General features: G+C 43.4%; 1 protein-coding gene across 3 annotated transcripts in view; it reads right to left on the bottom strand.

Moving 5' to 3' along the window:
• The window catches only part of CSGALNACT1 (chondroitin sulfate N-acetylgalactosaminyltransferase 1), a 252115-nt gene that overhangs the window by 190212 nt on the left and 51882 nt on the right, over window positions 1-10021 (bottom strand). The window contains exon 2 of one of the 3 annotated variants that reach the window (XM_023760844.1): window positions 9207-9259. The exons of the other annotated variants lie outside the window; for them this stretch is intronic. The gene's annotated coding sequence lies outside the window, so the exon portion shown is untranslated. The remainder of the gene's footprint in view (window positions 1-9206; window positions 9260-10021) is intronic. 3 annotated transcript variants of the gene reach the window in all.

The raw sequence follows: 10021 nt of genomic DNA on the forward strand, positions 1-10021 counted from the left end.
TGCACAGCCCTGCCCTGTGCCCTGAGGTTGGCTGCTGGAAGGAGGGGAGAGGGAGAAGAGGGCTCTCCTGAGCACACACGGTTTAAAAATGCCTGGCCTGCGGCTGGCCACCCGCCACGGTCAGCAATGACTGCGCAAGGCCATGCATGTCAGAGCCAAGGGCCTGGGCAAATCCAGCTGCTGCGCGGCCCAGCCTCCCTGATGCTCACTCCTGGTCTATAGCAGCCCCGTGTCTACTGCTCCTCCCAGCACCGGCCCCCGCACATCTCTAACTCTACACCCTGGGTTGGCTGGTGTCACTTCATGAAGGGATGGGAAGAAGGGGAACAGATGAGAGGCAGCCAGAGTGGGGCATTTAGGAAGTCTCCCCACTTTCCTCTTCATCTCTTCACCTCCCTGCTCAGCCTTTCAAGCCTTTTAGAAAGCTTCTCACACAATTTCTCCAATTTCATGGTAGTGTTCCTGGAAACGGTATATAAGAGAAGCCAGAATTCCAGAAAAAAAATACTTCTGAAATCAGCACCACTTTTGCAGAGTTGGGGTTCCTTCATAGAGAAGGGCTATCTTTTGTTTATCGTCTGTGTTTGTCTCGGAAAAGTATGGATATGTCCCCTAGAGACACAACTGGTTTTTTTGTGTGTGTGTGTATTTTTTTTATGCACCTGAACAACACAACTCGTCTGGCCAAAATCAGCATTCACAGCCATCGAGGTTCACAGGGGCCACATACACAACCAGTAGTGCTTTACACAACTTTAGAGTGATCGTCATAACATCCTTCTAGAATTTTCTATCCAACATAAATAGCACATGTCTCTCTCCTCAGAGGTTTATAAAGTTTTTTAAACTAATTATGTAATGCATCATTTTATACCATTTGAATATGGATGCTTTCCTAAGGCAATCAGAATCCTTGGGACAATGGTTTCAAATGCATCATTCAGTCAAGAAAGCAATGACTTACGTTGTGTCATCTATTTTCATTTAAATGTCTTAAGAAAATTGTTTTGCCTTTAAAGGCTCTCTCTCTCTCCTAGTTGATATGCAACCAAACCACCCTGTTCTTTTCCAAGAAAAACCTTTGTTTTCTCAAGTTAGAGTTGGTGATTTTCATATTTAGATTTAATAGCAGCAATCATTCTTTTTTATTTACCATATGCAGTTGGTAGGATTTTTATTTTACTGTTTTTCTTTCTGCTTTAGAGTAATATGCTGCTTTTTTAATTTTATTTTTTTGGTATGATAATGTCATAAGCCTAATTTTCCCTTCTGTTAGGTCTTGATTATTCCCCCCAAAGGCTGATTTTTAAAATGAAAGCATTTAAAACTTAATGTTAGCGGAACGATTTTGTGGTCACATGCATTTATGGGAAAATAAGCCTACAGATACTGGTAATATTATTCCATGCAAATTAAGTCCAATGCAGCACATGTAGGAAGCAGCTCCCTTCAGGGCTGATCCGATTGTAAAACTGAGGCTGGAGTTTTTAAAAGGTAATAAAGATGGGGAGGGCACATAACTGGGAAGCAGTGTGTCACTGCTGTTGTAGAACTGACTTCTGAGTGTCATTTTCATCTGACAGAGAAAACTGCAGCCTAAGCATTAGACCCATGTTGTGAGAGTTTACTCTAAATTCACCAGTTTTTTGTTGGTACTTTTTAACAAACAAACGAGAACAGGTGCCTCTTAAAGACAGTCGCTGAAACTGGCTGCAGGAATTGGTTAAACAGCTCCCTGTGAGGTTATCTGGAGCCAACCTGCAGGTTGAGAGAGAGAACTCCCTTAACTGAAGTCAGAGGGCGGGTTACAGGAACTGTCAGTTTCAGGGGGGCAGGAAGTTGGCAGTGGATCAAGCTTAGTGGCTTGACAACCAAACTGTCAGTTCCCTGAGACGGAGCACTAAGTAAGATTTATCTCCGGTGTCCCAGCCCCTAGCATACGCTGACACATGCGCCATGCCTGCAATTCCCTTCCTGCCTTTCAGGTCTCAGCTCCAATGTCAGCTCCTAAGAGAGGCCGGGCTTGACCAGCCCCTGCCCCAACTGTGTTTGCTGCCACAGAAGGCAGTGCAGACCATGAGAAACGACAAGGACAACCTTCAGGGGAGAAGTGGACACGAAACTGCCTGGAGTGAGAGCCACACCCTGTCAATGCCTACTTGTCTTTGGGCTCAACCTAACCCTGGACCGCCCTTCTTCTTTCTGCCCTGTAAGACTTCTAATCTCACTGGCTCTGTCTAATTAAGTAGGTTCTCAGCAGCATCAAAAAGGTTGTCCCAAAGTAAAAGAAACTGGAGGAACTGGAAAGGGAACAATAGAAAAAACAAAGGAGAAAGGGGAAAGAGGTACTTGAAATGTATTATAATTGAATGAAACCGAGATACACAAAAGACTGACTCACCTGGAATTTTAAACACTTTCAGGAGGTTTTTTCAAGAAGTAATTATGTAAATGGGCTGAGAGAACAGGAATAGGAAGGAAGGCCACTGAGCGGTCACTTCCCAAAGCTAAGAAATCCAGCCTCAATTCACTGCTCACCACCTTGGACCAGCTGAACTCGGCCTCTACGGAGGTATTTTGTAAATTCAACAGATGATCGTCGTTTTTATAGACCACATTCTGATATAAAAGCACACACAAAGGCTTACATGACTTCCAAGGTCGGTTAAAACCACCACATATATCATTTGCCAAAGGCTTTTAATGCTCTAAACGTCTACCTTCTGTGTTCTTTTTCTGATCGTTTATGGCTCACCAATAACTGGATGTGTCACGATGATCTATTTGCTAATGAATCCTCCCTGTCTCTTAAGGACTCTGAAAAGGGAAAATCAGGAGTAAATGTAAATGTTTTGCTAGGCCCTCTACGAGTACAAAATTAAAGAGGCCCGTTATCCTGAAAGGAAAACATTCTACTCAAATGAAATCTCATTTCCAAGTGATCCAACCGCAGAACAGTCAACAATAACAGGCTTTATGCCCAGACGGGAGAGGAGGAGAAAGGCATAGCATGCTTGCCCCTAGGTTAAGAAGGGTTATATTTAAACAATGAGGGATAAACATGGCCATAAGATGGGGTCTGAGAAAAATATGCTGGCTATTTTTTCTTTTTAATTAATGGAAATTTTGCCCCCAAATTTCCACAGAAACCTTTTTCTTTTCTAATCTGATTACTCACTGCACTATGAACCACTGCCAGGAAGAAGTCAAAGAGCTGCAAAACCCTATTAATCCCATCTGAAGCCATGTGGGGCAGGCCTGACGTAAAATCAGGGTCTCCCCAGTGCCTACATGGCCTGGCATAGTTGGCCATGCCAGGCATAAAAAAACACCAAGCTTGGGAGCTACTCACAACAGGAGGCAATACTGAGAACTACAACATTACCCCAAGTTTTGGGAGACAGGAAACCGGGTCAAGTAATTTAACACATTTTGACAAAAAAGTTTCCCTCTCTTCCCACACCTGCAAAGGTAGACGGCTGCTTTTGGTTTTTAATATGTATTTATTGATTTTTAGAGAGAGAGGAAGGGAGATGGACAGAGAGATAGAAACATCAATGAGAGAGAAACATCGTTCTGCTGCCTCCTGCATGCCCCCTACCAGGGATCGAGCGACAACCTGGGCATGTGCCCTGACCAGGAACCAAACCAGCAACCTTCAGGTTCATGGGTTGACACTCAACCACTGAGTCACACCAATGAGAGAGAAACATCATCGTTCTGCTGCCTCCTGCATGCCCCCTACCAGGGATCGAGCGACAACCTGGGCATGTGCCCTGACCAGGAACCACACCAGCAACCTTCAGGTTCATGGGTTGACACTCAACCACTGAGTCACACCATCTGGGCTGCTTTTCTTTTTTCTTCATTGATTTAGAGAGAGTAGAAGGGAGGGAGAGAGAGAGAGAAAGTGAGGAAGGGAAAGCGAAAGAGAGGGAGGGAAACATCAATGTGTTGTTCCACTTATTTATGCATTCATTGGTTGTTCCATCTATGTGCCCTGACCAAAGGTGGAGTCTGCAACCTTGGTGCATCAGGACACTAACCAACTGAAATACCCGGCCAGGGCAGAGCTGCTTTTCTCAATTAGGCCACAGACAAAGTGTAACTGCTCTTACCCACTCCATGTGGCCATAAACAGATGGCAAAGTATCAAAAGAGTTCCTGAATTTACAGTGACATATCCATTTACCTTATCTAGAAATGTTCTTTGGAAATACTCACTTTTAAAAGAATAGTTTTTAGAAACATACAATAAAAAGATGGGGGGAGGGTGATTAGAAGGTGGAAATTAATCAATTTAAACTGAACATCACTTCAGTCTCCTCAAATGCTGACAAAATTAGACCAATGAAGTTAAGCTTTATATTGTAACATAGAATATATTCTTGTGTAAGGAAACCAACTAAATATACCAAGATTATATAAAGGATTTGTTTTCTTGTAAGAATCTTGTAGTTTGTTACATATGGAAAAACCTGCATAAGACCAATGCATAAAGAAAGCAGGTGCCAGTAGAAACACCATCATACCTTTATGCAGCACGTTATGCCTCTCCAGGTGCTGTTTTATGCATTACTTTATATTATTGTTAAAGTAATCATTATTCCCGTGTGAAGAAATCAGCCCAGGGAAGTGGCTTAGCTACATGGAAAAGAGAGTCAGTGATGGAATCCATCCCATAAAACCAGGTTCCTAAACCTTAAATCTGACGCTTTTATTATTCTCTCCCTCATTAAGGGCAAAAATTAACTTCCTTAATAAAGGTAGTATTGCATGGTGGTGGAGTATGGGCTTGGAAAACTAACAAATCTAAGTTCCAGGCCTTGTTCTGCCACAGATCAGCTGTTAACTTTAGACAAGTAATCTCTCCACTCTGGCCTCAGTTTTATCACCTGTAACATGGGGATAATTGTACAATGGACCTACAATAGCCATTATCATTATACATGAACTTCTGGTTTTCCTTCCCTTCCCAGCATACTCTGCAGTTCTCACCCCCCTGCAGGTAGATGGTGTCATGTGACTAGTTCTGACCAATGAAATGTGAACAGATGATAGCATGTCACCTCCAGGTTTGAACAATGAAAAGTCCATGCATGATGCTGCAGCTTTCTCTTGCCCGGCCTTAGGCTGAGATGGCAGAGTCATACTGAGATTAAAGCAGCCTGGATCATTGAGCCACCTCATAGAGTGCTGCTGCCCTATTGACTGAAGCCACTAAGACTGTGGGGTTGTGACCACAGAATTACCTAACATATGGCAATTAATGCATTCTTTATAGTTTGTGGGGAAGATCAAATGAAATTTAGAGGAAGTTCTTGATGCAGTGCCTGTACAATCACCAATTAATAAAAGTCAACTCCATTGTTAAAATTGTACAGTGGCAAATGTGAGAACCAGAACCGTAATCTCAAGATGCCTAATTTATAGTCCATTTATTCCCTCAACAAATATTTACTGAGTATCTACAATGTGCAAGGCATTATGGACGGAGGTGAATATATAGTGTTGAACAAGAAAGACACTGTAGCTCATACAGCCCCAAGGAAACAATAAATCTTTAAACATTTTCTAGAGACCCTTTCTGAGGGAGGTTGTCCAATTCTCCATAAATATGTACGGGTATATCCCAGTGACTTGGAAAGGATTGAAGGCCTGCCCTGGCAAGGATCTGATGTACGATAGCACCCATTTAAGAAGCTCCCAAGGCCTCAACTCGGCCTGCACACAGGACTCACTAACCATCCTGCTGATGAGAGCTCTAAATGTCCAATGCAGCTGGTGGAAATGACAAAGATACCCAGTGAAAGATTTCTGATTCCCATCAGAGATCATATAGTGAACAAACACAGGATGGGGCAAAGTCGGTCTACAGTGGTGAATACACAAAACACAGAATTTGTTCTTATATTATTACTACAGGCCTGGTGCACAGATTCGTGCACACTGAAAGTGAAATAATTAGAAGGTGGCCAACTGGATGGGACTGGGAGAGAAGGGCCGGACACCTCTCATGGTCCCTCCCCAGACGCCTGCACCTGGGGTGGTGCCGGGGCTCGAAGGGCATCTGTGGAGCGAGTAGGATCCCTCTGGCAGGTGGGGTCCCTCGCCTGGCCTGTGGGGATTGGGCCGAAACCTGCAGTCTGACATCCCCCAAGGGGTCCTGGAATGCCAGAGGGCACTCTGCAAAGTTGCTGTCACTCTGCAGTTCCTGCGTTGAGTGTCTGCCCCCTGGTGGTCAGTGCGCATCACACCTACTGGCTGGTCGCTTAGCCTTTTATATACATAGATTTATTAATTATGGTATTATTTTCATACAAACACCTATAAACCTACTTTTGCCCAACCCTGTATCTTATTAGCATTAACATCTCACATCACATCCTATAACACATGCCAGGCATGGCATCACTGTAATAAAAAATATTTGTATATCCAGCTCACTGTATTTGTATTTATAAATATAAATACACATCTAAATCTCCTAATATTTTGTTATGATTATTTTTTTTTGCTAATCCTCAAAATATTTGTATATCCAGCTCACTTTATGAAATATGTATATACTGTATTTGTATTTATAAATACACATCTAAATCTCCTAATATTTTGTTATGATTATTTTTTTTTTGCTAATCCTCACCTGAGGATATTTTTCTACTGATTTTTTTTATTTTTACAGTGAGTGGAAGGGAGGGGGAGAGACAGAAACATCGATGTGAGAGAGACACATCAATTGATTGCCTCCCACATGGGCCCCAAGCAGGGCCAGGGATCAAGCCTGCAACTAAGGTACATGCCCTTGACCAGAATGGAACCCGGGACCCTTCCCTATCCACTGAGCCAAACCAGCTAGGGCAATCTCCCAGTATTTTAATCTTAGTGCTTTCTTCTTGATTCTTAAAATTATCCTTTTCTGAAGCAGGAGTTTCTCCAAAGACTCCTAGAATACAGCTGCTAGAATATTCTTGACAGAACACCAAACTGCTGCTAGACATGTTCTCAATGTAATAGCTTTGAGTCCTTGATACAGCCATATTTTCATTTACTTGGGTAAAATGATTACATCTGGAAGATGTATATACTTGGACTCGAAACGCAAAATCAGTACCCCACTGCAACAGAAAAAAACAACACTATAAATTCTAGACCAATTCCTGTAGGATTTAACAGTGAGGCACTATATAGCATTGCTCAGTAGTCGATCTGTCACACTCAAATCTAATTTAAATTTCCAACAACTTTGCTTCAGAAGTTTTTCCATGAAATTTGGTCTTTGTCTGACTTGCCTGCTGTAAATCCTATTAACCAAACTCTGTAGGGCCTTATGCTATTCTTGAATAATTCTACACTTAGGGGTGGGAGGGGAAGATAGGAAAACTCTAGCAAACACCTTAGTTATTTCAGAAAGTAAACTTATAAGTTTAAGACTTAAACTTTGGTTGTGCATCCCTTCAGATTATCCAAAAGGCTGGATTCAATGCTTGAACAATTATATTTTCCAAGAAATAAGAAAGAAACCCTAATGAAACCCACTAGCTTGCACCCACCCTGAGAGACTCAGTCTGCGTAAATATGACACCAGGTTTCCCGCTTGATCCTCTCCTGCCCTTTCCTCAGCAACGATGGAAACATCTGGAACAGAGGCAGAATCAGTGTCATTTTTCTGGCTCATCTATCTGAAGTCTCTCCTTCCTCGAGGTTTTCCTGTCTCCTTTCAATATAGAATTTACCTGGCTCACCAGTAACAGGGACCTGTAGGTCCTGCTTGGCTCTTTTTCCAACCATCATTCCCTTCCTCACATCTCCTTGCAAATGTCTTCAAGCTCCTTCAGAAAACCCAAATGCCTCCACTGTGCCGCTTCCTGAAGTCAGCCTGCTAGACACACTCCATGACCCACCCCAGGGGAGTCTGGGGTTTCGCCAGTGATAGTAGATGGGAGTGTGAAGAATGACATAAGTGGAGCCATTTTTAAATGGAACCAGAGCAGCCATTCCGGAGGAATTCCTTGAACCTTTGGAATGTTTGAACTGGGCAAAAAACCTTTGGCCTGGACCAAAGCAACACTGTCTTCAAACAGCTGTTTGCAAAGCTAACAGGAAAGCAGATATTCTGACCACAAGGACTGATGCTTATAGATTCTTTCTGAAGATAGAGTCAGTCATCAGCCATGTTTAGCTACAGAATAATTCAACTTGTTAGCACCAATAGAAAGTTCTTCTACTCGCGTCATCATTTCCCTTCCTGTTCTCATAAACTCCTCGCCTTCACCCTGTATTCAGGACACCATTTGGGTTTCGGTCTGAATCGGTGTTTCCAGAACTGCAGTTTATTTTTATCAGGTAAGTTCTTGTTGCCTCTGATTTTGGCTTTTTATTTTTAGGTTAACTGGAGTTAATCAGATAGTAAACCCAACCACTGCAGGTTAACAAAATGCCTTAATCTATTAAGAAGATGTCTACAAAATAGTACGGCTGCTAAGGTTTGGAGCACTGGGGCCAGCCTGGGACTCCCCTTGGAGTCCTTCAAGTATTCCTGCATGGACAGTTCTGTCCACACCAGCCCCACTTCAGGGGAGAGGTCATTAAAATGAGATGTTCCCACAAGCAGACCTTTCAAAAAGAAGTACATGGTCTGTTTGTTTTTAGTTTCGCAACACATGCTCAAGGCATTTTTTAAAATGTATAAATAGAGGATGGGAGAAAATGGCAGCCAAATAGGCAGATCTTTCTTGCACCCTCTCCCAGACCTAGACTGGAAATAAAACTGAAGTGGGGAACATACACCCAGAATTATCAACTGAGGCCCAGCTGAGCTGCAGACATAGCGAGGAAGGACAGAAAATACCTGGAGACCGATAGGCAGGGCGAGGTCTCGAGAGGAGCTGACCTAGCTTCCAGGGGTGGCAGGTGGAGAGTGAGGAGGGATCTCTCAGCTACAGGAGGGACTGTTCCCTTAGAAGGTCGAGGTCTGGAACCCAGGCTGAGGTCCGGAACCAGACTCAAGGCCCGCAGACCAGGTAACATCCAGCTGCCAAAGGTGGTAGCTGGCCACTAGGGAGTCTGGCACCAATAGACTGGAGCTGGTCAGAGAGAAAGCCTCAGTTTGTGTGTGAGAGTGTGAGCGTGTGTGTGTGTGTGTGTGTGTGTGTGTGTGTGTGTGTGTAACCCAGAGCGCAGGAGTTTAATTTGCAGCTACTCACCTGAGGCTTTGGTGCAGGGAGGGCGATGCAGACTTGAGGTGCCTAAGGAGAGGCTGGATGGGAAGCATTGCGGGGAGACATGGAAAAGCTGCATTTGATGGTATCCTCCCAAACCAAAATGGCCATTTTTTCTGAGAGGAGGTCACCACTCCCAGAAGCCACAGCTCAGATAAAAGGAAAAAAACCCGCCCTGGGTGATACAGCCGGCCCCACCCTCAGGAGCCCTGCCTGCCACACCCTGCATTTGACCTCATCAGAGGAGACAGCAGCAGAGCCCAAGCCTATGGGTTTGAACAGTTTCAGGAAGTGTCAGTGACTGGAATGGGGATGGAGCCATCCGTCCCACTATCCCAGGAACCTGACTGGGGCTTTCCCCACATGGGAGAGCTGACAGAAACTCCAGCTGATCCCATTGGACTGCATACAAGGATCTCTGCCCAGTCGAGGGCATGAAATTAGAGATCAACTACAGTAAAAACACTCAAACACATCCAAACACATGGAGGCTAAATAGCATGTTACTAAACAATGAATAGATTACCAAAGAGATCAAGGAAGAAATAAAAAACTTCTTGGAGACAAATGAAAATGAACACACAACAACCCAAAATCAATGGAACACAGTGAAAGCAGTCCTGAGAGGGACATTCATAGCATTATAGGCCTCAAAAAACAAGAAAAACTTTGAATAAACTATCTAACTCTACAACTAAAAGAACTAGAAAGACAGCAACAAGAAAAGCCCAAAGTAGCAGGAAGGAAATAAGAAACATTAGAGAGAAAATAAATGACATAGAGATTTAAAAAAAAAAAAA

This window comes from Myotis lucifugus, unplaced genomic scaffold (genome assembly GCF_000147115.1).
Source record: "Myotis lucifugus unplaced genomic scaffold, Myoluc2.0 scaffold_194, whole genome shotgun sequence".
In the NCBI taxonomy this organism is placed as follows: domain Eukaryota; kingdom Metazoa; phylum Chordata; class Mammalia; order Chiroptera; family Vespertilionidae; genus Myotis; species Myotis lucifugus.